At 50.8% G+C, this 26,765-nt stretch overlaps 1 protein-coding gene across 10 annotated transcripts in view; it reads left to right on the top strand.

Moving 5' to 3' along the window:
• The window catches only part of ACOT7 (acyl-CoA thioesterase 7), a 100,052-nt gene that overhangs the window by 15,412 nt on the left and 57,875 nt on the right, over positions 1-26,765 (top strand). The window lies entirely within an intron of this gene.

Here is a 26,765-nt window from a genome sequence, read left to right as displayed (position 1 = left end):
AAACCCCACCCAATTGATGTCAGAGGTGGTATGAGTGAAAACAGCTCAGCAGTTCCATTCTTGGGTCATACGATTACTCTGTTTAATCTTTGAAGGTGCTACCAGAATGTTTTCCAAAACAGCTGCCTCCTTCTCACACTCACAGGCTCCACATCCTTGCCAATACTTGTTATATGTAGCCACCCTGGCGGTGGTATAGTGGTGGTTCACTGTGCTTTCAGCCTGCAGCCACCCTGGCAGTTGTACAGTGGTGGTTCATTGAGGTTTCACTGGAGATCTCCCTGATGATTAGTGATACTCCCTTGGGCTCAGTGGTAAGGAACCCGTCTGCCAATGCAGGAGACTGGGCTTTGATCCCCGGATTGGAAGATCGCCAGGAGAAGGGGATGGCAACCCACTCCAATATTCTTGCCCGGGAGATCCTATGGACAGAGGAGCCTGGCAGGCTACAGTCCATGGTGTGGCAAAGAGTCGGACATGACTGAGCACTCACACACACTTTTTCATGCGCTTCTCAGCCATTTGTACTTTTGGAGAATTGTCTATTCAGGTCTGTTGCCTATTTTTTCAGTTGGCTTGTGTTTTTATTATTGAGTTGTAGGTGTTCCTTCTGTATTCTTTTTTTTGGCTATGCTGCATTGTCTGGCAGGATCTTAGTTCCTTCCCTGACCAGGAATTGAACCCGGGCCCTGGGCAGTGAAAGCACAGAGGGAAGTCCCTCCTTCTGTGCTCTAGATACAGATCCCTTCTCAAGTACACGGGTTGCAGAGGTTTTCTTCATTCACTGGGTTGTCTTTTCACTTTTATTATCTCTTGAAGCACAAAAGCTTTACGGCTTTGATGTTTCTCTTTGTTGTTGCTGTTGCTGCTTGTGCTGCGGTTGTCCTCTCTAAGAGGGCATTGCCAAACCTAAGTCCCAGAGTTTCCCTGTGCTTTCTCTGAAGCGTTTTATGGTTTCGGCTCTTACATTAGGGCTTGAACCTTTTTCCTGTTCTTCCTCAGAGATGGTGTGAGGTAAGGGTCCAGTTTAATTCTTCTGCCTGTGGACATCCCTTCTCATAGACTGAGAGATAGGTGCTGAGTGGCCGAGTTACTGGTCAAGGTCACAGGCTAATTAGTGGTGTGCTGAAACCACAAACCTCCTGACTGTTCGCCTTTGGCGTCTTCCAGCTTCTCCCAGCTTGCTTTGAACTGTTTCCCAGGTTTGTTGATCCCTCACCCTGAGGACAGAACCCAAAAATCCATGAGCCACAGTATAGGGCATGCCCTGTGGGGCATGGTGTACACATTATCATGCATCACTTCCTTGAGAAGAGGACAGTCTGTGTGTGATCTGTGTATGAGGTCTCTGAGGTCTGTGTCTCTCTGTTCCCACTCGCCTCCCTGAGCACTACCCCTGCCCCCACTACCCCTGCCCCCCTTCCTCCAGGTACTCCCCTTCCCCTCCCCTGGGGGGTTGTTCTGTGAGTTCAGCCTGTCCCGTGGCAGGGGCTGGCTCTTGCTGTCCAGGCCTCCCAAGGGGTAGGTCTCCACTGGGAACCTTCCCAGGGCCAGGCCACACAACCCAGACCCCTTGGTGCCCAGAATCTGACCCCTTCAGACCTCAGGACACAGAGGTTCAGGTTTGTGGCAGGTCAAGGGCCAGCTGGCATGACTGGCCATCTAAGCCATGTTTCAAACATTGAGAGTTGGAAGGTGAAAAGACAAGCCTCAGAATGGGAGGAAATAATAGCAGATGAAACCACTGACAAAGGATTAATCTCCAAAATATACAAGCAGTTCATACAGCTCAATACCAGAAAAACCAATAGCCCAATCAAAAATTGGACGTAAGATCTAAACAAACATTTCTCCAAAGAAGATATACAAATGGCTAATAAACGTATGAAAAGATGCTTAGCATCATTCATTATTGGAGAAATGCAGATCAAAATTACAGTGAGATATCACCTCACACCTGTCATAATGGCCATCATCAAAAAAATCTACAAACAATAAATGCTGGAGAGAATGTGGAGAAAAGGGAACCCTCTTGCACTGTTGGTGGGAATGTAAATTGATACAGTCACCGTGGAAGACTGTATGGAGAGTGCTTAAAAAACTAGGAATAGAACTACTGTATGACCCAGCAATCTGACTACTGGGCATAAACCCTGAGAATACCATAATTGAAAAAGACACATGGAAGAAGCACAAGCTGGAATCAAGATTGCTGGGAGAAATATCAGTAACCTCAGATATCCAGATGACACCACCCTTATGGCAGAAAGTGAAGAGGAACTAAAAAGCTTCTTGATGAAAGTGAAAGAGGAGAGTGAAAAAGTTGGCTTAAAGCTCAACATTCAGAAAACTAAGATCATGGCATCTGGTCCCATCACTTCATGGGAAATAGATGGGGAAACAGTGGAAACAGTGTCAGACTTTATTATTTTGGGCTCCAAAATCACCGCAGATGGTGATTGCAGCCATGAAATTAAAAGACGCTTATTCCTTGGAAGGAAAGTTATGACCAACCTAGATAGCATATTAAAAAGCAGAGATATTACTTTGCCAACAAAGGTCCATCTAGTCAAAGCTTTGGTTTTTCCAGTAGTCGTGTATGGATGTGAGAGTTGGACTGTAAAGAAAGCTGAGCGCCGAAGAATTGATGCTTTTGAACTGTGGTGTTGGAGAAGACTCTTGAGAGTCCCTTGGACTGCAAGGAGATCCAACCAGTCCATCCTAAAGGAGATCAGTCCTGGCTGTTCATTGGAAGGACTGATGTTGAAGCTGAAACTCCAGTACTTTGGCCACCTCATGCGAAGAGTTGACTCTGATGCTGGGAAGGATTGGGGGCAGGAGGAGAAGGGGACGACAGAGGTTGAGATGGCTGGATAGCTATCACCGACTCGATAGACATGAGTTTGGGTAAGCTCCGGGAGTTGGTGATGGACAGGGAGGCCTGGTGTGCTGCGATTCATGGGGTCACAGAGAGTCGAACACAACTTAGTGACTGAACTGAACTGACTTGACCCCAAAGTTCATTGCAGCACTACTTATAATAGCTGGGACATGGAAGCAACCTAAATGTCCATTGACAGATGAATGGATAAAGAAGCTGTGGTACATATATACAGTGGAATATTACTCAGCCATAAAAAGGAACACATTTAAGCCAGTGCTAATGAGGTGGATGAACCTAGAGCCTTTTATACAGGGTGAAATAAGTCAGAAAGAGAAAAACAAATATTGTGTCTTAACACACATACATGGAACCTAGAAAGATGGTACTGATGAACCTATTTGCAGGGCAGCAGTGGAGATGCGGACATAGAGAACACACTCGTGGACCCAGTGTGGGAAGGAGAGGGTGGGACGAATTGAAACATGTACATGTACATTACCATATTTAAAATATCTAGCCAGTGGGAGTTTGCTGTGTGATGCAGGGAGTTCAAACTTGGTGCTGTGACAACCTGAGAGGGGTACAGTGGGGTTGGAGGTGCCAGGGAGGTTCAAGAGGGAAGGGACATATGTATAACCTATGGCTGCTGATTCATGTTGATGGAAGGCAGAAACGAACACAGTATTGTAAAGCAGTTTTCCTCCAGTTAAAAATATGATAAAAAATAGAAAATAAGATGGAAAAAACAAAACAAGCAAACCAAAAAAGAAACCTTGAGAGTTGGGAAGCTGCAGGTGGTGGAGTGTCAGAGAAGTCGGGAAGATGAGAGGCAGCTGTCAGACTGGGAGTGGACATGTCCAGGAGAGAGAACTTCCTTCAGAGACTAACTGTCCCGCCTTCTGGCTGTGCTAGGAGCAGAGCATTCCACCAGCTTTGGGGTTGCAGCCCTATGCCCTAGAGGCAGCACTCACGTCCTGAGCTGACACTTTGTTCCCATCTGCTCCCTGTGTCTTACGTGCTTACTTGCTTAGCTCTCAGTCCCAGCGGACTTAGGAATCACCCTTGCTTTACCGATGGGGAAACTGAGGGCAGGAATGACCTTGAATGACCTTGAATTTCCCATTCAAAGTCAGCACAATGGGCACCGGATGCCTCATCGCCTGCCCTGCCCTGCCCTGCCCTGACCAGGCTGCTGCTAAGTCGATTCAGTCGTGTCCGACTCTGTGCGACCCCATAGACAGCAGCCCATCAGGCTCCCCCGTCCCTGGGATTCTCCAGGCAAGAACCCTGGAGTGGGTTGCCGTTTCCTTCTCCAATGCATGAAAGTGAAAAGTGAAAGTGAAGTCGCTCAGTTGTGTCCGACTCTTTGAGACCCCATGGACTGTAGCCTACCAGGCTCCTCCATCCATGGGATTTTCCAGGCAAGTGTACTGGAGTGGGTTGCCATTGCCTTCTCCAAATGCTGCTAAATCATGGAACAGGTCAATGGAGACAGCCCTGACCTGCCAGCTGTCCTGGAAATGGCTGTTGCTTACTTTTGGTTTATGAGTGGGTGGGATTAAAAGGCTTGTTGTTGTTCAGTTGCCAAGTCATGTCCAGCTGTTTGCAACCCCATGGATTGCAGCACAGCCGGCTTCCATGTCCATCACCATCTCCTGGAGTTTGCCAAAGTTCACATCCACTGAGTCGGTGATGCCATCCGACCATCTCATCCTCTGTCGCCCCCTTCGATCTTTCCCAGCATCAGGGTCTTTTCCAATGAGTCAGTTCTTCGCATCAGGTATCCAGAGTATTGGACCTTCAGCTTCAGCATCAGTCCTTCGTATGAGTATTCAGGACTGATATACTTTAGCATTAAAAGGCTCAGGTGTGATTTATCTCCCATACTTAGCATAAGGCTGAGAGCTTCTCTGCACCTCAGGTGGCTAGAGAAAAGTGCACTTCCGGTGCGCCAAAGGCCAGGCTGTTATGCTCGCTGACCAAGTGCTTGTAAGACTGCCCTAGGGTCTGGGGAGCCTAAGTTTCCCCCCTATAGAATATGGTGGGTACCCGAAAGGCTCTTGGCGTGTGTGCCTGTCTGACACCCAGGAATGGGGGCTGGGGAACACCTGAGGGTGGGGATCTGGTCCCCCCACCAGTTCTGGCCTGTCCTGGCTCGTTCGGGCCACTGGATGGCAGGGGTGAGGGGAGGGTTGGGGGGAGGGTTGGGGGTGGTGCGTGTATGGGATGGGGAGATGGGCCATGCCTCTCCACCTATTCAAAGTCCGGGCTTCAGGTTTCAGCCTCTTCTGGAGCCAACTACATATTCCATTACCTTCTGGGGACTTAGCCAGTGGAAACCTTAGCCTTGTAACTGATCAGGACAAGCAGGGGTGGGGAACATCCTTTGCAGTAAACACCACACTTTTTTTGTTTGTGTTTCTTTGCTATTCTGGTGCTGTGTTCATTCAGGTCTGGCTTTGTGATATTGTGATTTATAGTAAGAAATACATATTTGGTCTACATCCCTGTTTCTGGCAGAGTCTAAAACCCTTGGCATTTCCTAAATGATGGGAGTGATAAAGGTGTCTTAATATTGGTAACAAACCCCTTTCAACCACACCCGAGCTTATGTTAATGAGGTGACTTTCAGAAAGTACCTAAGAGTGGAAGCCAGCCATGTGACTGTAGGCTTGGAACTTCAATCCCAGCCCCCTGACCTCCAGGGAGGGGAGAGGGGCTGCTGGGTGAATCGGTGATTGAATCAGTGACCAGTGATGGGATCAATCAGGCTTTTGTTGTGGAGTCCCCATAAAAGCCCAAAAGGATGGGGTTCAGGGAGCTGGGCTGGAGAACCTGTAGAGATTCAGGTTCGTCTGGAGAACAGGTGGATGCTCTGTGCCTCCTACATGCTTCTGCCCTGCCTGTCTCTTCATCTGGCTGATGACTCATATCCTTTAATGTCCTTTGTAATAAGATGGTGATCTCATGAGTGAATGGGTCTCCTGAGTTCTGTGAGCCTCTGTAGCAAATTAATCAAACTCAAGGAGGAGTTTGGTGGAAACTCTGTCTGTAACTGGTTGGTCAGTAACACAAATGACATCCTGGACTTGGGATTGGTATGCGAAGGTGGGGGGTGGGGTCTGATGCTGTCTCCAGGTTGTTGTTTTTCAGTCGTTAAGTTGTGTCCGACTCTTTGCAACCCCATGGACTACAGCACTCCAGGCTTCCCTGTCCTGCACTATCTCCTGGAGTTTGCTCAAACTCATGTCCATTGAGTCAGTGATGCCATCCAACCATCTCATCCTCTGTTGCTCCTTTTTCTTCCTACCCTCAATCTTTCCCAGCATCAGGGTCTTTTCCAATGAGTCAGTTCTTCTCATCTGGTGGCCAGAGTTTTGGAGCTTCAGCTTCAGCATCAGTCCTTCCAATGACTATTCAGGATTGATTTTCTTTAGGATTGACTGATTTTATCTCCTTGCAGTCCAGGGGGACTCTCAAGAGTTTTCTCCAACACCACAGTTCGAAAGCATCAATTCTTTGGTGCTCAGCTTTCTTTATTGTTCAACTCTCACATCCATACATGACTACTGGAAAAGCCATAACTTTGACTAGATGGACTTTTGTCAGCAAAATGTTATCTCTGCTTTTTAATATGCTGTGTAGGTTTGTCATAGCTTTTCTTCCAATGACCAAGCATCTTTGAATTTCATGGCTGCAGTCCCCGTCCACAGTGATTTTGGAGCCCAAGAAAAGAAAATCTGCCACTGTTTCCATTGTTTCCCCATCTATTTGCCATGAAGTGATTGGGGGCAGGAGGAAAAGGGGACGATAGAGGATGAGATGGTTGGATGGCATCACTGACTCAATGGACATGGGTTTGGGTAGACTCCGGGAGTTGGTGATGGACAGAGAGGCCTGGCGTACTGCAATTCATGGGGTTGCAAAGAGTCAGACACGACTGAGCAACTGAACTGAACTGAACTGATGGGATTGGATGCCATGATCTTCATTTTTTGAATGTTGACTTTTAAGTCAGTGTTTTCACTCTCCTCTTTCATCCTCATCAAGAGGCTCCTTAGTTCCTCTTCGTTTTCTGCCATTAAAGTGATGTTGTCTGCATATCTGAGGTTGTTATTCTTCCTGCAATCTTAATTCCAGTTTGTGATTCATCCAGCCTGGCATTTCACATGTTATACTCTGCATAGAAGTTAAATAAACAATATACAGCCTTGACGTACTCCTTTCTCAATTTGGAACCACTCCATTGTTCCATGTCCCCTTCCAACTGTTGCTTCTTGACCTGCATACTGGTTTCTGGCCTGTGTCCAGGCAGAGAGTCAGAATCAAGTTGACTTGCAGGACACCCAGCTGGGGTCAGAGAACTGCTTGGAGGTGGGCATAACACCCCCCACTCCAACCCTATCCCCATTTCCTAATCAGTGACCAGAACTTCAGGCTTGTGTTTGGCACTCATACTTTTTTTGCTTTTTTGTTTGGCTGGGAAAATAATTTTGTTTGGGGGAGTGGCAGGGGTCCAGCTTCAGAACTCCTGCACTTGCTTCTTGGTGCCTCTGGCCCTGGTGACCTTGAGCATATGGATGTTCATGGTCCAGCTCAGGAGCCACACTTACCACCATGACAGTGTTGCTGCTCGGGCATCACTCTGTGGACACTGACCCCTGAAGCAGGGGGACAGGTGCGTGGACGTTGGAACTCTAACAGCTAAATGGCTTTTGGTGCTCTGTGGTGTCTCAGGAGACTGGATCCTATTTGATTGTCATTCTGTGCTTCCTATAATGACAGGCTGGTCCCATCTTGTCATAACAGTGGGGCTTTTGGCCAGCGTGGAATTGGTCTAAGTGGCCTGTGTCATCTAAGAAGTAGTAGGAACAGTCTTACCTCTCGACTTGTGGGATCTTAGTTCCCTGACCAAGGATTGAACCTTTGCCCTTGGCAGTGAGAGTGAAAAAGTGAGTGTGTTAGTCACTCAGTTGTGTCCAACTCTTTGGGTTTAGCCCGCCATGGACTGTAGCCCGCCAGGCTCCTCTGTCCATGGAATTCTCCAGGCAAGAATACTGTAGTGGGTTGCCATTCCCTTCTCCAGGGGATCTTCCTTACCCAGGAGACCCTGAGATTCCTGCATTGCAGGCAGAGTTTTTACCATCTGAGCTGCCCGAGTCATAATAGCTGGACTGCCAGGGAATTCCTAGTGGGAATAGTCTTATCTCAGCTATAGCAGTGATAATTTTGTGGACTTGATTTTGCTTGTAATTGTTCCCATGTACCTACTAAGTTTTTTGTTGTTGTTGTTATTCAGTTGCTCAGTCATAATCGACTCTTTGCGACCCCATGGACTGCAGCACACTAGGCTTCCTTGTCCTTCACCATCTCTCGAAGTTTGCTCATATTCATGTTCATTGAGTTGATGATGCCATCCAACCATTTCATTCTCTGTCACTCCCTTCTCCTCCTACCTTCAATCTTTCGAAGCATCAGGGTCTTGTCTAATGAGTCAGCTCTTTGCATCAGGTGGCCAAAATATTGGAGCTTCAGCTTCAGCATCAGTTCTTCCAATGAATATTCAGGGTTGATTTCCTTTTGGATTGACTGGTTTGAGCTCCTTGCTGTGCAAGGGACTCTCAAGAGTCTTCTCCAGCACCACCGTTTGAAAGTATCTTTGGTGCTCCACCTTCTTTTTACTTTTGTTTTTAGATAGTTGATATGAAAGAGAGTGCATTGAATTCCTAGTTTTATAGAAAGTGTCTACATTCTTCTACCGTGCCCACGCCACGTTGTGTCCCCTCAGGGTTTAGCGGGAGTTCCTGCCACTCTGCATCCTCGCCAGTGTCTGGCGTTGTCACATCGGGATCTTGGCTGGTAGGGTGAGTGTGGGTGGTAGCTTGTTGTCGTTTGAGTTTGCGATTCCCTGGTGACCTGTGACACGCATCTTTCTCATGTACTTATTTGCTATTTGTGTGTCTTCATTTTTGAGGTGTCCTTTCAGATCTTCTGCTCGTTTTCATGCTGGATTGTTGGTTATTGGATACAAGTCCTTTATCAGAGACGTGATTTATAAATATTTTCTCCAAGTTGGTGGCTCCTCACTGTTCTGCTAACAGTGCCTCTGTTGGTTGTGTCCTCTGGCCAGCCCAGGAGCTCAGTGTACCCGGCTTCTCCTAGGTCCCGGAAGTCCTTGTAGGGTGTCACAGCTTCAAGGAACTCTCAGATCTCCATGGACCCTCCAGGTTACAGGTGAGGAAACAGAGCCCAGAGGGGCAGTGGCTGACTTAGGGGCACGTGGCTGGTGTGGTAGAGCCACAGCTTGAACCCTGACTGCGTCTCTTGGACACGTCTCTGTGTCGCTGACAGCTTGCCCTTGGCATTTCCACACTGGCTTTCTGGGGGGGCCATCTGCTGACGTGGTCTGCAGGTGATGTCCGGCAGGATGGGCTGTTTGATGCCCAGGATATCGGGCAGGACTGGGGTTCTAGAGGCTGAGAGGGTTGCCCTTGTTCTGTCCTCAGCCCCTTCATGGCCTACTCCAGCTTCTGCACCCCCCAGACCTCTAGGAGAGTGTCTTTGGAGGGCATCCTCCTTAATTCTCAAGGATGTCCGGGAGCCCCTTCCACAGTGAGACTGGGTGTCACCATATGGACCACTGACCGTACTCTGCCTGACTCTGGGGAAGTCCTCAGAGCCTTCTGGGCTGCTCCTAGGGGCTTCACTGTGGATCCCATGGGCTGAGAGGGCTGTGATTGGTGCCTGGTGGTGCCTGGCGTGCTGGCCTGGTAGGGCTCTTAGTGAGGCCGTACCTGGAGCTCCAGGGCAGCCTGGCTGCCTCCTTCCTGCTTGTGGTCCTGGAGCTGGTGGCTGAGACACTCTTGGAAATGGACCGAGTGCCAGTAAACTCGCTTAGATTCAGTGACTGGCTAGAACTCCCAGGTGTTTGCCACCAGCATGTGATTCTTCACACGGCAGCTGTCGGGATGGGTGGGTGGGGTATTTATTTATTTCATTATTGACATACAATTTATGTAACTGTACACATTTAAAGTGAGTGGCTTGATCCATTTGGATGTGTGTAAACACTTGGATGGGATGGTAGGTGTAGGTTTAACTGTTTAAGAAACTACCTGACTGTCTCCCCAGGTGGTTGTGCATTTCATGTTTGTTTCCTGCTCGTTTCCAGCAGCGCCTGGGAGTCCTGGTTCCTCCACAGCCTTACCAGTACTTGGTGCAGTCGGGCTTTTCAATTTTAGCCATGCTGAGGTGTGAGAGGCTCTCACGGTGGTGTTAATCTGCAGTTTCCTAATGTCGAACAGCGTTGAGCATCATTTCATATTTGTGTTTGTCACCTACGTATCTTGTTTGGCCAAGTGCCTGCTCAGGTCTTTTGCCTATTTAAAAATATTGCAGCTTTGGTTTTCTCACTGTTGGGAGTTCTTTATGACCCCAGAGTATATCTCTGCCCCTCCCAGCTTTCTCTGCCCTTGGAGGTGGGGTTCTGTGGGAGGAAAGTGAAAGTGTTAGTCGCTCCGTCGTTTCTGACTCTGTGCGACCCCATGGACTGTAGCCCTCCAGATTCCTCTTTCAATGGGGTTTTCCAGGTAAGAATACTGAAGTGGGTTGCCATTCCCTTCTCCAGGGGATCTTCCCGACCGAGGGATCGAACCTGGGTCTCTCATACCGCAGGCAGATTCTACCATCTGAGCCACCAGGGAAGCCGTGGGAGGAAACTGGCCTCCAGTTCTAGGAAAAGCCATTCAGCTCTCTGCTCACCTTCTCTCCTGGGTGCCTCTCATCAGTTGGGCCAGTTGATCCTCTGAGCTCCAGGACCTTGTCTCTCACCTCTTGCCTTTCTCCTTGGTGACTCGGGTGTAGCCCCTGCTCCCTGGGCAGGTGTGGGGCAGGTGGAAGGCAGCATGCTGCCTTCTCTGCCTTCTTCGGTTTCCAGATGACCTTGAGAACTGAAGGTCATGGTGGTTGTTTCCCCATGAACTGCACCCCAGACACAATCTCGTGGGTGTTTTCACTCCCTACCTCCCTTCCCCAGCCCCTGGCAACCGCCAGTCTACCGTCTGTGTGTCTCTAGGATTTGCCTTTTCTGGGTATTCTATATCAATGGACTTATATACTAGATGGTCTTTTGCATGACTGGCTTCTTTCACTCAGCATAATATTTTCAGAGTTCATCCACGTTTTAGTGTTGAGGAAAGTAACTAATAAACAATGTATAACAGGAATAGGAAAGAGTTTGATTTGAGCCCAACTGAGGACTGTAGCCCAGAAGCCAGCCTCTCAGATTGCTCTGAGAATCTGCTCCGGAGAAGCAGGGCTTTCAGCACAGTTTTGTCTTGTCAGAACAGAGAACATCAAGTCAAGGAGATCTTCCCTCCGGTTTCAGAAAACCAGATCCCCATGTACCCAAGCCGTCAGTGTGGCCTTGGCACCTGGGAAGGGAGTCTGACTGTTGAAGGAGTAATGAGCATTGGTGTCCCAGGGAGGAAGTGTTTAATCCTTATTTTTTCTTTATTTATCTGGCTTCTCCAGGTCTCAGCTGCAACCAGCGGGATCTTCCATCTTCAGCCGCAGCACTGAAACTATTTCTTGCAACATGTGGCATCTAGTTCCCCAACCAGGGATCAAACCCAGGCCCCTGGAATTGAGAGCTCAGAGTCTTAGCCACTTAGTCTTCCCCACCGGAGAAGTCTCCAGGCTTTATTTTTAACATGAACACTTTTTACTTCTGGTCAGTGCACTCTTTCCTTTAGTAATTAAAGCAGGTACACAGTGTTTGTCTGCTAGACCACAAACAGGCTATTCTAGTCAGCATTGAATTCAAGGTAACTCATGTATAAGCCAGAATGACTTCCCCAGACCTCAACATGTGAACATTCCTTTTATCAGTGTGTATCAGTACTGCATTCCTTTTTATGGTCAAATAATGGTCCATTGTGTTGATGGACCATATGTTATTTATCCGATGATGGATCCTGGGTTTCCACCTTTCGGCTATTAATGAATCATGTTGCTATGAACCTTTCCAGACATCTGGTTTTGTCATTTAAAATGTTTCTTGGGGTACTCTTTCTGCCTCCTTCTGATGCCTATGTCAGAAGCTTTCTCTGTCTCCTTTATACTTTAATAAAACTTCATTACACAAAAGCTCTGAGCAATCAAGCTTCCTTTCTGGCCCCGGATTGAATTCTTCTCCTCTGGAGGCCAAGAATCCCGGCCGTCTTTTCGTGATTCAGCAAACGACCTTTCATCTTGGGGGCTCATCTGGGATTCTTCAGGACAAAATCACAACAAACTGTGGAAAATTCTGAAAGAGATGGGAATACCAGACCACCTGACCTGCCTCTTGAGAAATCTGTATGCCTGTCAAGAAGCAACAGTTAGAACCGGACATGGAACATTGGACTGGTTCCAAACTGGGAGAAGAGTACGTCATGGCTGTATATTGTCACCCTGCTTATTTAACTTATATGCAGAGTACATCATGTGAAATGCCAGGCTGGATGAAGCACAAGCTGGAATCAAGATTGCCACTCAGATACACAGATTATACCACCCATGTGGCAGAAGGTGAAGAGGAACTAAAGAGCTTCTTGATGAAAGTGAAAGGGCAAAGTGAAAAAGTTGTCTTAAAACTCAACATTCAAGAAACTAAGATCATGGCATCCGGTCCCATCACTTCATGGCAAATAGGTGGGGAAACAATGGAAATAGTGACAGACTTTATTTTGGGGGGCTACAAAAATCACTGCAGATGGTGACTGCAGCCATGAAATTAAAAAATGCTTGCTCCTTGGAAGAAAAGTTATGACCAACCTAGACAGCATATTAAAAAGCAGAGAGATTACTTTGCCAACAAAGGTCCATCTAGTCAACTAGTCATGCATGGATGTGGGAGTTGGACTATAAAGAAAGCTGAGTGCTGAAGAATTGGTGCTTTTGAACTGTGGTGTTGCAGAAGACTCTTGAGAGTCACTTGGACTGCAAGGAGATCCAACCAGTCCATCCTAAAGGAGATCAGTCCTGACTATTCATTGGAAGGACTGATGTTTAAGCTGCAACTCCAATACTTCGGCCACCTGATGCAAAGAACTGACTCATTTGAAAAGACTCTGATGCTGGGTCTTTGAAAGTAGAAGGAGAAGGGGACAACAGAGGATGAGATGGTTAGATGGCATCACTGATGCAATGGGCATGGGTTTGAGCAAGCTCCGATAGCTGGTGATGGACAGGGAAGTCTGGCATGCTGCAGTCCATGGGGTCACAAAGAGTCAGACACAACTGAGCAACTGAACTGAACTGACTGATTACAGACCTGTGTCCCTGGCTTAATGCAATTGCAAGTGTCATGATGGTTAAAATTGCTTTATACTCATTTTTATATCCCATTACACAGTGGCTGGCATAAAGTTTGGGTAGTAGGAAAGAAAAAATAAAAAAATAAAAAAAATAAAATAAAATGTTTCTTGGTTAATTTAATAGAAAGGAAATAGCACCTTATGGTTGTTCAGCTTCAAAATTGTTTACTCATATAGCTAAACGGTCATCAGATGGTTCTCTTTGTGGAAAGGTCTGCTCATGGCTGGAGTCCAGTGGTGGAGGAGGCCTGGTCCAGCCTCCCTGACAGGACTGAGCTGCAGGAGGGGTTTTAGACAGTTAATTTTGTGTCATTTCTTGAAGATTTTCTCCCTTCCTTGAATTCTGTTTTTCTCTAATTAAAAAAAAAAAAAATCTAAGTTTCACTGGGTTTAGCTTGTATCTCTTTCTCCAGGTTTTAAGTAGTTGATGCTACATATCATTTAGTGGCTCATTCTCCAAACGTGAAACATATCTTCCCTCCAACGACGCTTCATTTCAGTCTTAACTTCTGTGGTTTGTCTAAAAGCACTTCTCTAGATAGCCTTGTCTCAGTTGTGGATTTCAGTCCATTTTCCCGTGTCTTATGGTCCTGTGCTCGGCATCGCATGCCATGTGAATCCTCACCATGCTGTTCGTGGTTGTATCATTCAGAAAGTTCTTCTTCAGGTACAGATTGATGTCAGGATTCTCCGTTTACTCCATTGAGGAATGTTGCGTCCTTAAGCCAGTTTTGTAGTGTTGTAATGAACTTAGAACCTGGTGGGGCAAATGGGGCCTGCTTCTCTTGTTGGTGTGGGGTCATTACTGTCAAGTTCCCTGCATCACCTGGTTGGTGCATAGAGGAGGTGGGGAGGGCAGTTTTTGACCTTCACAGAGCCCCGCAGGCTGCCTCCCCCTACCCGGCCTTCCTTCCTGAATTGGCACTCCTGGTGTCTTCTGGTTCTGACTCTTGGGGGCCTGCCGCCCTTCCTGCCTTCCTCCCGGGTGGAAGCTGGGGCTTGAACCGGCTAACTTCCAACATCTCTTTCTACTCCAATTTCTTATGATTTTACGGGACTTTCAAAGGTCATGGAGGAAGTTCCCTGGCTGCCCAGTGGTTAGGACCCAGCACTTTCACGGCCTGGGTTCAATCCCTGGTTGGGGAACTAAGATTCTGCAAGTCTAATGATGCAACCAAAAAACTTAAAAATAAAAAACAAAAATTTTAACAAAAAAAGGTCAGGGAACCTGCAGTATTTGGAGTATTGAGATGGGCTTCTGAGCATTGCCCCTTATCTGGGGAGGGGATGCCCAGCCCAGCTTGTGGAGAGGGAAGCCACGGTTGCTTAGGGAGGCAGCGATGCCCCTGTGCGGGACCGGCAGAGTCCAAAGGGCACTGCTCCTGGCCAGGGAGCCCTCTCTAAGCCCCATCTGGTCATGGCTTTGGGAGGGACCGTGGAGGCTGCAGACACCATGCTCTTGCTCCAGCGAGCTGTGGCCCTCTCAGCCTTCCGGAGGGGCACCAACCAGGCCCGACTCAGGGAGAAGGCCAGGCTGTGAGTTGGGAGTCATGGGGAAACTCTGGGGCAGCCAGGGTGGGGGTGTTTGAGGGACCCTGGCCCGAGCACCAGGGCGGCAGGGACCAACAGGTCTTGGCATGTGACTCTGGAGGCCAGGGCTGGAGTGGGCATCTGGGGCCTTGGGGCCTTCTTTCCAACCTGAGGTTGAGAGAGGGACTAGAACAGACTGAGCATGTGGGGTGCCCAGAACCTCTGAGGTGGTTCGCGTCCTGAGCGGCCTGTGGTCCAGGGGAGGGGAAGCGAGGAGGGCCGGAGGAGGGGGTCCCAGCTGACCTGAGGAGACCAGGGCCCTGGGCCGGTGGGGTGGGAATGACGTCGGTCCACTCTGCATCCCCCGGGGGTCAGCTCAGCATCTAACACACGTGACCAGTGTGGGACCCAGCGGTGAGAAGGTTGGCCCGGCCCTGCCTGACAGGACCTGTTCCAGGGGCTGCCGGCAAATAATGTGCTGTTGTAGCAGCTGAGCGGCTGGGGGAGGTCTGCCGTCTTGGCCGGGACCTGTCAGGCTGTGTGGGTGGCGAGGCTTGTGGGAGAGTTTTCGTCCCAGACTCAGCCTTGACTCCCCTCCAGGTGGACGTTGTGGGTGTGGTGGGCGGGCCCCTCACCTGCCTGCCCGGCTCCAGGCTCCAGGCATCCTGATGGCCCAGCTGAGGGTAGCCTTGCCACTTCCTCCTGGGCTGGGTGCCTGCCTCCCTGTGGAACCAGGGGCTGTGGTGCTGGTCAGGCTGGGATGTTCCTAGTCAGTCTGGAATGTTCTTTCTCTCTTTTGCATAAAGGTGGGGCCACTAGTGCCTTTAGTGAGAATCCATCCGTATATTAGGAGGGCCCCCGGGAAGGAGGCGAGGGCACCTGGCCTCTGACAGGGGGTCTCTGTGGGCCCGAGTGGCAAGCTGCCTTTGCCAAGCCCTATCAGGGCCGTGTCCTGACTTGACCTCTTAACAACAAAGGCTGCACAGGCTAGCTAGACAGGTGCCTGGGAGCCGAGCCAGGATGACAGTTTTTAGGAAGGATGCCCTCGAGTGGGTGGGTTCATTCATTCATGCTGCCCATCATGGTGCCTGGGTGACCGTGGCTCTGTGGGGGTGGCATTGGGTCTGGGTGACACTCAGGACACATCTAGCCCCCTCTCCCCTGGCTGCCACCTCGCCTCAGCACCAAGACCTCTCTGCCAGCCGGTCCTTTTCCCCCAGTAGAAGTCAGTGCACCTGAGCGGTAGGTAGGAAGGTCTGTGTGGTGGGGGCAGGGGGTCGGCCAGGAGAGGGCTGAACAGCCATCTGCCTCCCTGCCAGGGTTCAACAGCCCCTACCACTCAGGCTGGGCTTGGGGGACAGGTTACAGATGCCAGCTCCTCTGCATCTGACGGGACCTCTCCCTCTGTCTCACTTACTCTGGCTCGTGACACCCCCCCACCACTTCTGTCTGAGTGTCAGGAAGCTTTGGGTCCAGGCCTGGGGCTTGGCCTTTGTCCCCGGCGCTGACTGAGGAGGGCCCCTGTGGCTTCTAGATCTCAGGGCAACAGGAGCAAGAGGGCTAGATTTCCTTCTCCATTGTTGTTATATACAAGATGAGGTTTCTGTGACAACTGGCTTTTGGTAGGCTTCTCAGACTGGTGAGACTAGGCTTCCCTTCCTGGTTAGATTGGGCAGCCCAGGAAGCCAGGGTGCTTCCCACCAGGCCAAGGGGTTGGGGCCGTCCTTGCAGGCGGGTGAGTCGGCTGCAGCTGCCCCCCTCGCCTCTCTCTGGACCTGGGATGTCGCAGCCCACATGGCTTCCCAGCTGAGCAGGTACCAACCACCGGTTGTGGGACTCCCCCATGTGGGGACCCCTGCGGCAGATGGGGTCAGGTGGTAGGGGGACTTAGCCCCTGTGTACAACAGAGTGGCTGGCTTCATGCAGCCAGAGGCACCCAGGCCTGGCCCAGGTCTTGCTGACCTTGAAGTTTAGGTGGTTAACTGAAGCCGGGACGGGGACTCTGGCCTCTGGGTATCCACATGGGTTCCTGGCAGGGTCATATCATGGGTGCCTGGGGAAGTTGGCAGCGAGGCCTGGCACTTACCCACCTACTTGGGTAAGTGCTCACCTACTTGGCTCCAGTGCCCAAGTTGGGGGCACTTGTTCCTCTTTGCCTTCTTTTCCGCCTGGTGCTTCCCTTTCTCCTGCCAGCAGATTTCTGCTGTTCGGCCAGGCGCTGCTCAGCTTCCTGTCTGCTCAGCTCAGGGTACTCTGGATTTTTGGGATCAGTGGGGCTGGGTGAGCCACCTGCCCCGGTTCATTCTCGTGTCCTGCTTTGGGGCCTGGGAGGGTCCCAGGGCCTCTTTGGCAGCCCAGCTGTTTCTCTCCCCTTGCCTCCTGTGGGGTCTTTGGGGGTTGAAGGAGCTTTGTTGCAACCTTCTTAGGCAGCAAATTGGAGGGGACAAGCAGTGCCACACAGCCTTCGGTTGGGCAGAGTCCCCCCAACATGGGAAGATGGGGTGTTCATATGTGCCTGACTCTGGCCTTCAGGGCCCCATGGTGGAGGCTGCCGGGTATGAACCAATCCAAGTGCCCCCAGCCCATGTGGTCCTCCTGGCAGGTGCGTGCCCCCGGATGAGCCTGGAGCTCCTTTCTCACCAGTAGTGGCAGCCCCCGCCCCGCCAGTCTCCTCCCTGGCCTGCCTTCAGACTCCTGTTCTGATCCTGCTTTATGGATGCCCCCGCCACGGGCACCTTCTCGACTGCCACCTGCAGCTCCAAGGCAGGGGTGGCACTCTGTCCAAAAGTCCCTGCCCTGACCCGCCATTGCCTCTCTGGGTTGAGCCTCATTCAGAAGGGACAGGTCTGGAGAGCTTCTGGCACAATCCGTGAGGCATGGTTAGAGCTGGCTGCCCTGTGGGAACCCGCCTGGACCCTAGCAGCAAGCCCAGTGGTTCTGCCCGTGTTGGGTGCTGGTGGAAACCCCACAGAGGACTTCACGTGTCCTGGAAATTGGCTGGACTTGGCACTCTCACCTTCTCCTTCAGACAGTTCTGCTTTCACCATTGGGTAAAGGAAACAGCCCTCTTGCCCCGCCTCCCCCAGTACCCATGGAACTCACGTGGAAGTGTTCAGTTTGAACACTGACATTTTTCTATCAGAGTCGGAGATGTTGGCATCATGCTGGGGGGGCTGTGTGCAGGGTGGGCAGGGGGCAGTCATTAATGGAGCTGCCGCCAAGGCTGCTGGGGGGCCTGGCCTGGGCTGGCTAGACTGGGGAACAGAGCCTGAGCTGGCTGCAGGCCACGGGGCCTCAGCCTGGCCGCTCACTGCTGCCTTCTGGGGGTGGCGCTCAGGTCACCCAGGCAGGGGCCTCAGGCCACATGCTATCTGGGTTTCTTGGTGCCACTGTAACACATGACCACATCTGGGTGGCTTAAAACACAGAAATACATATGTTTTCACATCTGGAGCCTGCAAGCCCCTTACCAGTGGTCGGCAGGGCCATGCTCCCTCTGAAGGCTCTAGGGGGAGGGCCTTTCTTTCCTTGTCCGTCCAGCATCCGGGCTGCAGGCAGTGCCTGTGTGTCGTGTCTTGTCTTGTCGAAGTTTGTCACTCTAGTCTCTGCCTCCGTGTCACGTGGCCTTTTCCCCTGGTGTGTCCAGATTTCTGTCTTCTTCTAAGGACTCCAGTCATGGGAACATGGCCCTGATAATAATCTCTTCTTAACTTTACCACATTTGCAAACACCTTGGTTCCAGATCAGGTCATGGTTACAGATTCCGGGATCAGGGCTTCAGCTGATCTGAATTGTGTCAGAGGACACAGTTCAACCCTGTCCAGAGGGCTCCGGGTGGAGTGGGGCCTGGCCCGGCCTCGGGGGACCCGGAGGAGCAGAGGGACAGGGTCGGCCCTCAGTACACACAGAACGCGTGGGGAGCAGGGTGGCTCCTCCGGCCTCCCCATTGTCCCTTGCCTGCAGTCTGCTCCTGGAATGGCCTCTCCCACTCTGTTCCCCTGCCTCTCTCCCGCCCACAGGAACCAGCAGAGATGGTAGCCTTGCTATGGTGAGTTCAGAGAAGGCTTTGCTGAGCACCTGTGTTTGAGCTGTGCTTTGAATCAATTTTAAAGACTGTGGATTTATTAATATTTGACATGATTGACATGGTTTCATGGGGCTTACGGGATCTTTGCTCCCCGACCTAGGATTGAACCCATGCTCCCTGCATTGGGAGCAGAGTTCTAACCACTGGACTACCAGAGAAGTCCTTTGACATGGTTTTAAATTCAGAAGGCACAGAGGCGTCACTGTGACCTTCCTGCAGACACTGGTTCCCCTCTCAGGGGCAGTGGAAGCTTCTGGTTTCCCGGGCCTCCCCCCCAAGGGTGGTCTCCACCGGGCCTGCAGGTATGGTCACCCATCTCCCATCATTCTGAGCCTTTTCTCATCAAACAGGGCTTCTCTGAGACCCTTCCTACCTCTTGCTCGAGGCTGTACACTCTGTGTCATGTGGGTGTAACTTAATCTAACGAGCCCCTTATTGGCGGATTTAGGGCACGGCCAGCTTTTGCACGTAAAACAGCTTTTCAGTGAGTAACCTTGAACACGCTTGGTTTGGTTGTGTGTAGACACATCTGTAGGGTGAATTTCTCTCGGTGGGATGTCTGGCTTAGAGCAGCCCATGTATCTGGAGTTTGGGTGGATGACGTTAAAGCTGGGTTGCCCTCCGAAATTTTGTGTCCACTTACGCTCCCCATTCGTCCGTGAGTCACCTTTTCTTCACGGGGCAGAGGTGGCATGTTGCTGGGACAGGCTGGTGCAGGCGAGGTGGAGGGAAGGTCCAGGTGGGCCCAGCCAGCAGCACTGGCCTGGGCAGGTGCAGCCTAGAGCTCCGAGAGGCAGTGGGAGATAGGTGAGGAAAGTTCCAGATCCCTGAGGGCTTCAGAGGCCTCGCTAGGGAGTTGAATCTTTTTTTTTTTTTCTGGTTGCCCCACGTGCCATGCGGGATCTTAGTCCCCTGACCAGGGGTCGAACCCATGCCCCCTGCAGTGGAAGTGCGGAGTCTCAACCACTGGACTGCCAGGGAAGTCCCAGGAGTTTAATCTTTCTCCCGTAGGAGGGGCCCCGGAGGATCTGGCAGGGCCGTGGACTTCTGCTTAAGAAAGTGACTCTTAGGGCAGCGGGGTGAGCTGTGGGCTCGGGCTGGGAGGCAAGATGCAGGCGGAGAAGACCCTCCACCCGCAGCCTCCAGGTGACTCCCCGCACACCAGCCCTGACTCCGTCTCCCAAGGCTGCCTTGCCCCCAGGACAAGTCCAGGCTCTGTCCCAGTCTCAGGCCCGTGTGACAAGCTCCTGGCTCCATCCTCCAGCTCGCCCTTCATCCCCATTCTCTCCCCTCAGTGGTCACTGGCCAGCTTTGGGGGACCACTGTCTGTTTCTGTACCCGCCAAGCTCTCCTGTCTCTGGGGTCTTTTCTGAGATGCCACCTCTCCTTGGAGCATCCCTTGTACCCCACCCTCTGTCCCTGGCTGACCTGCTCCCTCTCCAGGACTTGGCCCAGGTGTCACTTCCTCTGAAGTTTTCCCAGCGCCCAGGTGGGTGGCTGCACCATTTGAAAGTGACTCTATGACTCAGGTTTGTGCTGCTTCCTTCCTGCTCTTGTCATCAGCTTAGTGTCTGCTTCAGAGCGACTTCACTTTCACTTTTCCCTTTCATGCACTGGAGAAGGAAATGACAACCCACTCCAGTATTCTTGCCTGGAGAATCCCAGGGACGGCGGAGCCTGATGGGCTGCCGTCTATGGGGTCGCACAGAGTCGGACACGACTGAAGCGACTTAGCAGCAGCAGCAGCAGCAGAGATTAGCAGGGAGGGGGCAGTGTCTGCTCTGCTTAGCCGTGGGCCCAGCCCTTGCCAGCTCATCCTGTGGTTTGGGGCAGTAGTGGCTGGAATGGAGGGGGAGGGGTGGTGAGTGACAGGGTGACATTCCAGATGCCACTGCTGGGAGGGCAGGGAGAGAGGAATATGGTGGAGAGGATCTTGGGGTGCATGGGCCTGGTCACAGGAGGCAGTGTCCCTGCCACTGGCCAGCTGAGAGGACGTGGGGGATGAGGTCACAGGAGGGGCTCCCTGGGCCAACTGTCCACTTTTCCCTGGAGCTTCTGGGGTTCAAGGAGTGAGGGAGTTGCAGATTGGCATGGGCAGAGGGGCAGAGAGAGGAGCGAAAGAATGGGGTACACAGAGTCCCCCCAGGATGGGGTCAGGCCCACCACCTTCTCTGCCCTCCTGAGCTGGCCTGCGTGGAGGCCATTTCAGTCGGGTGCTGCCAGTCAAATTCAAGGAGATTTCACATTAAATTCTGGATTGCCGGCTTCTCTAGAAAACTCAGAGCTTTGGTATCCTCAGCTCAAACCCCTGCAAGGCCGCAGTTGGCCAGCTGAGGGCCAGTACCACCCAGGACTGCCCCTTCACCTCCCTGACCAGAGACCAGTGGGTAGACCGTGTGGCATCATGTGTGCTCCGCTGGGCTGTCTTTGCTTCTTTTTTAATAGAGAAGAGGAAAGCGAAACACTTTCCATATCCGTGTCTTTACTAAAAATGGGAAAGCAAGAGCTCCACTGAGGGGCCACATGTTCACCTCGCTGCCCTGGTTGCTCACACTCCTGCCTTCCTGGAGGTGACACGCATTGCAGGAGTTCAGGGGGAAGTGAGTTGAGGAAGACCCTGCCGAGCAGCTCCAGAGGTCTTTGGAAGAAGGAGGGGAGGGAGGGAGGGCGGGCAGGTGCAGGATCACAGCCCTGGCGTTGGGGTGGAGGCAGGGATGGAATCCTGGTGACGCCCTGGGGGAGGCGTCTGATTTGGGACTCCAGGGAGGGGCTGCCGGATCTGGGCTCTGGGCCTCCTTGTTTGCAGAAATGCAGAGCAGAAGCAGGATCAGGTCCCTGGGGAAGGTTTGTGTCTGCACCGTGTGGGTGCGAGCTGGCCTGGGGGGCACTAGGACAGTCCTTGGGCAGAACCTGGGGTGACCAGGACGAGGGGGTGGGGGTGGGCCTGGAGCTAAGTACCCAGGGGCCCCTCTGGAGTTGGTGGGATGTTGGTGCTGTGGGGTCTGTCTGGACCCCCAGTGTCGCGGGGTGGCTCCAGGCTCTGTCCTGTGTCCTCCTGTCTCAGAGGTGCCTCCTCCCCAGCCCCTCCCTCCTCAGGCCCTCCCGGATGTGAGCACTTCCTCCTCAGCCCTGGGGCCCTCTGTTTGCTCTTCCTGGCCCTGCGCCAGCCTGGTGTGCACAGTCCCACTTTACAAACAAGCAGAAATAAGTCAGGCTCCCCAGATGCAATCTCTGGTGCTCCTGGGGAAGGCTGCGTGGTGTAGAATTGTTTCAGTCCTCCCCTGTCTGGAGCCCCGCCTGGCCCTTGGGCCTGTGGGTAGAGGTGGACCATCCGGTCTTTACTAAGTTGAAAACAAATGCAAAGGAAAGAGTTTGATATGGTCGTTTTGTTATTTGAATTGGCTACCTCTTAAACTTAAAAAAAAAAAAAAAAAAAAGAGCTTAGTAGTATAAGTGGGAATTTTTAAAACTGAAAACATTAAAAATATTTTTTACAACATTTTTTATTAGAGATTACTTTTTGAGCGGTTTTTGTTTTTGCCGGATCCTAGTTCCCCACAGTGGAAGCAGTCCGAACCCCTGGACGCCAGGGAAGTCCTCAGAGCAGCGTTAGTTTCACAGCAAAACGGAGAGGAAAGTGCAGAGGTTCCCCACATACCCTCTGCCCCATATGCACAGCCTCGGCCTTTATCAGCAGCCCCCAACAGAGAGGTACATCTGTCTCAGTCGATGAACCCACAGTGATACCTCAGTGTCACACCACAGTCCACAGTTTACACTGGGTTCACTCTAGGAGTTGTACATGCTATGGACAAATGGGTAGTGATGTGTCTACCGTTCCCGAATCATACAGAGTATTTTCACTGCCCTAAAAATCCTCTGCTCTGTCTTCTTATCCCACCCCCATCCCAACCTCTGGCAAACACTGACCTTGTTGTTTTTTTTGGTTTTTTTTTTAGTATTTATTTATTTGCCAGGCGTTAGTTACAACATGTGGAATCTTTTAGTTGTGGCATGTGGGATAGAACTCAGGTCCCCTGCATTGGTAACTCAGGAGTCTTAGCCCCTGGACTACCAGGGAAATCCCAACACTGACCTTTTTTTTTAAAAAAAAATATTTTTTCTTTTGGCTGCACTGGGTCTTTAGTCCTGTGGCAGGCTTTCTCTAGTTGCAGAGTGCACAGGCTTCTCACTGCGGTGACTTCTCTTGTCATGGGGCACAGGCTCTAGGGCTCTCAGGCTTCAGTAGTTGTGGCACAGGGGCTTAGTTGCCCTGATGGCGTGTGGAATCTTCCCAGGCCAAGGATCGAACCCACCTCCTCTGCATTGGGGGCTTTCCTGGTAGCTCAGCTGGTAAAGAATCGGCCTGCGATGCAGGGGACCCCAGTTTGATTCCTGGGTCAGGAAGATCCCAGGGAGAAGGGAATGGCTACCCACTCCAGTATTCTTGGGCTTCCCCAGTGGCTCAGATGTTAAAGAGTCTACCTGCAGTGTGGGAGACTTGGGTTGAGAAGATCCCCTGGAGGTGGGCATGGCAACCCACTCCAGTATTCTTGCCTGGAGAATCCTCATGGACAGAGAAGCCTGGTGGGCTACAGCCCATGGGGTCGTAAAGAGTCAATCATGGCTGAGCGACTGAGCGCACACCCCTGCATTGGCCCATGAATTTAACCACTAGACCACCAGGCAAGTCCAAACATTGACTTTTTTTTATTGTCTCCATAGTTTTGCCTTTTCTAGTGGTAGCTTATGGTGAATGGTGTCGGATTCGTGATCTCTGAAGGAGAAAATTTAGCTTCGGGACCAAAGACGCGGCTTCAGTCACTCAGAGCTTCATGCGGCAAAAGTATTATTATTCAAGTAAAAAGGGACAGAGAAAGCTTCCGACACAGACACCAGAAGGGGGTAGAAGAGTGCCCCCTACCAGTCTTAGCAAGACCTTATATACTTTATCAATTGGTTACTAACAATAGATCAGAAGAATGTCTCAAGGTTGTAAAGGTCTTACAAGACCCACTCACACAACATACATCTTAACAAGATTAGCCAGAAGGAATGGGTTCCTGTTAAGAAGAAACAAGTCCTTGAGCAAGATACATTGCTGTTATATAATCATTAATACACAGTTTAGGTCAGTTTAGTTCAGTTCAGTTCAGTCGTTCAGTCGTGTCTGACTGTCTGGGACCCCATGGACTGCAGCACGCCAGGCCTCCCTGTCCATCACCAGCTCCCAGAGTTTACTCAAACTCATGTCCATTGAGTCGGTGATGCCATCCAACCATCTCATCCTCTGTCGTCCCCTTCTCCTCCCGCCTTCAATCTTTCCCAGCAACAGGGTCTTTTCAAATGAGTCAGCTCTTCACATCAGGTGGCCAAAGTATTAGAACCTCAGCTTCAACATCAGTCCTTCCAATGAATATTCAGGACTGATTTCCTTTAGGATCAACTGGTTGTGTCTCCTTGCAGTCCAAGGGACTCTCGAGTTTTCTCCAACTCCACAGTTCAAAGGCATCAATTCTTCGGCGCTCAGCTTTCTTTATAGTCCAGTTCTTACCTCCATACATGACTACTGGAAAAACCATAGCTTTGACTAGATGGACCTTTGTTGGCAAAGTAATGTCTCTGCTTTTTAATAAGCTGTCTAGGTTTGTCATAACTTTTCTTCCAAGGACCAAGTGTCTTTTAATTTTGCCATCTGCAGTGATCTTGGAACCCAAGAAAATAAAGTCTGTTATTGTTTCCATTTCCCTCCCATCTATTTGCCAGGAAGTGATGGGACTGGATGCCATGATTTTAGTTTTTTGAATGTTGAGTTTTAAGCCAGCTTTTTCACTCTCTTCTTTCACCGTCATCAAGAGACACACACATACCAATCTACTTCATCCGCTTCATCCATCAGTGAGTGGGCAAGTAGATTGTTTCATGTCTTGGCTACTGTAAATAATGCCACAGTAAATGTGAGGGTGAAGCTACCTTCTTTAAAACACCTTTTTAGCTGCCTTGGGTCCTTTGTTGCAGTGCTCAGGCTTGTTCTGGTGCTTGTGCTCTCTAGTTATGGCGCGTGGGCTTAGTTGTGCTTTGGCATATGGGTTCTAAGTTCCCCGACCAGGGATTGAGCCCACGTATGCATTGAAAGGCAGATTCTTAACCACTGGACTGCCAAGGAAGTCCTGTAGATATCTCTTTGAGATAGTGATTTCATTTCCTTCTGATGAGTACCCAGAAATGGGATTGCTAGTTAATATGGTAGTTGGATTCTGAATTTTTTGAGGCATCTCCATGCTGTTTTCCACAGGGACTGTACCAATTTACATTCCCATCAGCAGTGCACAAGGGTTCTCTTTTCTCCACATCCTTGCCAACACATGTTTCTTGTCTTTTTGATAACACCCATTCTGACAGATGTGAGGTGGTATCTTATTGTGGTTTTGGTTTGCATTCCCCTGATGGTTAATGGGACTTCCCAAGTGGCACTAGTGGTAAAGAACCTGGCTGCAAATGCAGGAGACATAAGAGACATGGGTTTGATCCGTGGGTCAGCAAGATCCCCTGGAGAAGGGTATGGCAACTCTCTCCCAGTATTCTTGCCTGAAGAATCCCATGGACACAGGAGCCTAGTGGGCTACAGTCCATGGGGTTGCACAGAGTTGGACACAGCTGAGTGACTTAGCAGCAGATGGTTAGTGTTGTTGAGTATCTTTTCATGGACCTGTTGGCCATCAGTATGTCTTGTTTGAGAAAATGTCCATTCCAGTCCTCTGCCCATTTTTTAATTGGATTGTTTGTTTCGCTCTTGAGTTTTATGAGTTCTTTGTGTATTTTGGATATTTATGCTTTACCGGATACATGATTTGGAAATACCTTCTCACATCCCACAGGTTATCTTTTCATTTGACTGATGACTTCCTTTGCTGTGCAGGAATCTTTTAGTTTGGTGTAGTCTCACTTGTGTATTTTTTCCTTCTTTAGCCTTTGTTTTTGATGTCAAATCGAAAAAATCATCGCTATGGCCTACGTCTTCTCTTAGGAGTTTTCTGGCTTTGGGTCTTATGTTCAAGTTTTTAATCTACTTAGAGTTGATTCAAAAATCTTTTAAAATGAGCATTTGAGAAGCCAAATGAGGCTCCTTTCCTGTGCTCTCGGGGTTCCCCTGGCCACTGCCTGGACAACCGTGGCTGCTGCCCTTGAGCCAGTGATGCAGGGGAGAAGTACGTGAATGCCCCCCAGGCTGAAGGGGTGACTTTGGGGGTGGGTGACAGGTCCAGACAGCCTTTGGTCTCCCCAGAAAATGGCATTGGTGACTATATGCTGGAGGCTGCAGCCCTCCTGCGGTTTCTGGCTGGTGCTTAGAGACGGAGGAGGAAGTGCGGTGAGTGTTTGTGTCGCTGCCGGTGTCCCAGGCTCCTTATCTGTGCCATCTCGTAGTTCAGTCTTTCCCATGATCAAATGCGGTGGTGCTGTTGTTCCTCTTTTACGGATGAGAATGTGGAGGTTTTGGCAGCTTGCTCAGGTCACCCAGCCAGTAAGACTGGGAGTCGGGAACCATCTCTGAGACTGCCTGGCTTAGCCTCCAAGTCTGGAAGGAGACGGACCGGGAGGGCAGTGGAGCTCCATGGCCCAGAGTGGGGGGTCCGGCCTCTAGGGCCACGCTGGCCAGCAGACTGGAGCAGGGTCGGTGGGCCCAGGTAATGCCGGGCACCCGGAAACTGCACACTCGTTCAGTGCCTGCTACCCGCCTCTGGGCCTGATGCTAGTGGAGACATAGTTCATCAGCCAGACAGACAGGTGTCTGGGAGAGGGCCAAGCTCCATGGGGCTGCCCAAGGTAGGAGCACCAGGCTGGCTCTCTGGGACTCCAGGGATTTCACAGGGCTTCCCTGCTGCTGCCCTCTGCAAAGACGTGGCTT

The sequence above is a fragment of the Giraffa tippelskirchi genome, chromosome 5 (genome assembly GCF_054371585.1).
Source record: "Giraffa tippelskirchi isolate mGirTip1 chromosome 5, T2T-mGirTip1v1.2.pri, whole genome shotgun sequence".
In the NCBI taxonomy this organism is placed as follows: Eukaryota; Metazoa; Chordata; class Mammalia; order Artiodactyla; family Giraffidae; genus Giraffa; species Giraffa tippelskirchi.
Note: the sequence above shows the minus strand (reverse complement) of the source record. Positions and strands in the feature narration are given on the sequence as shown.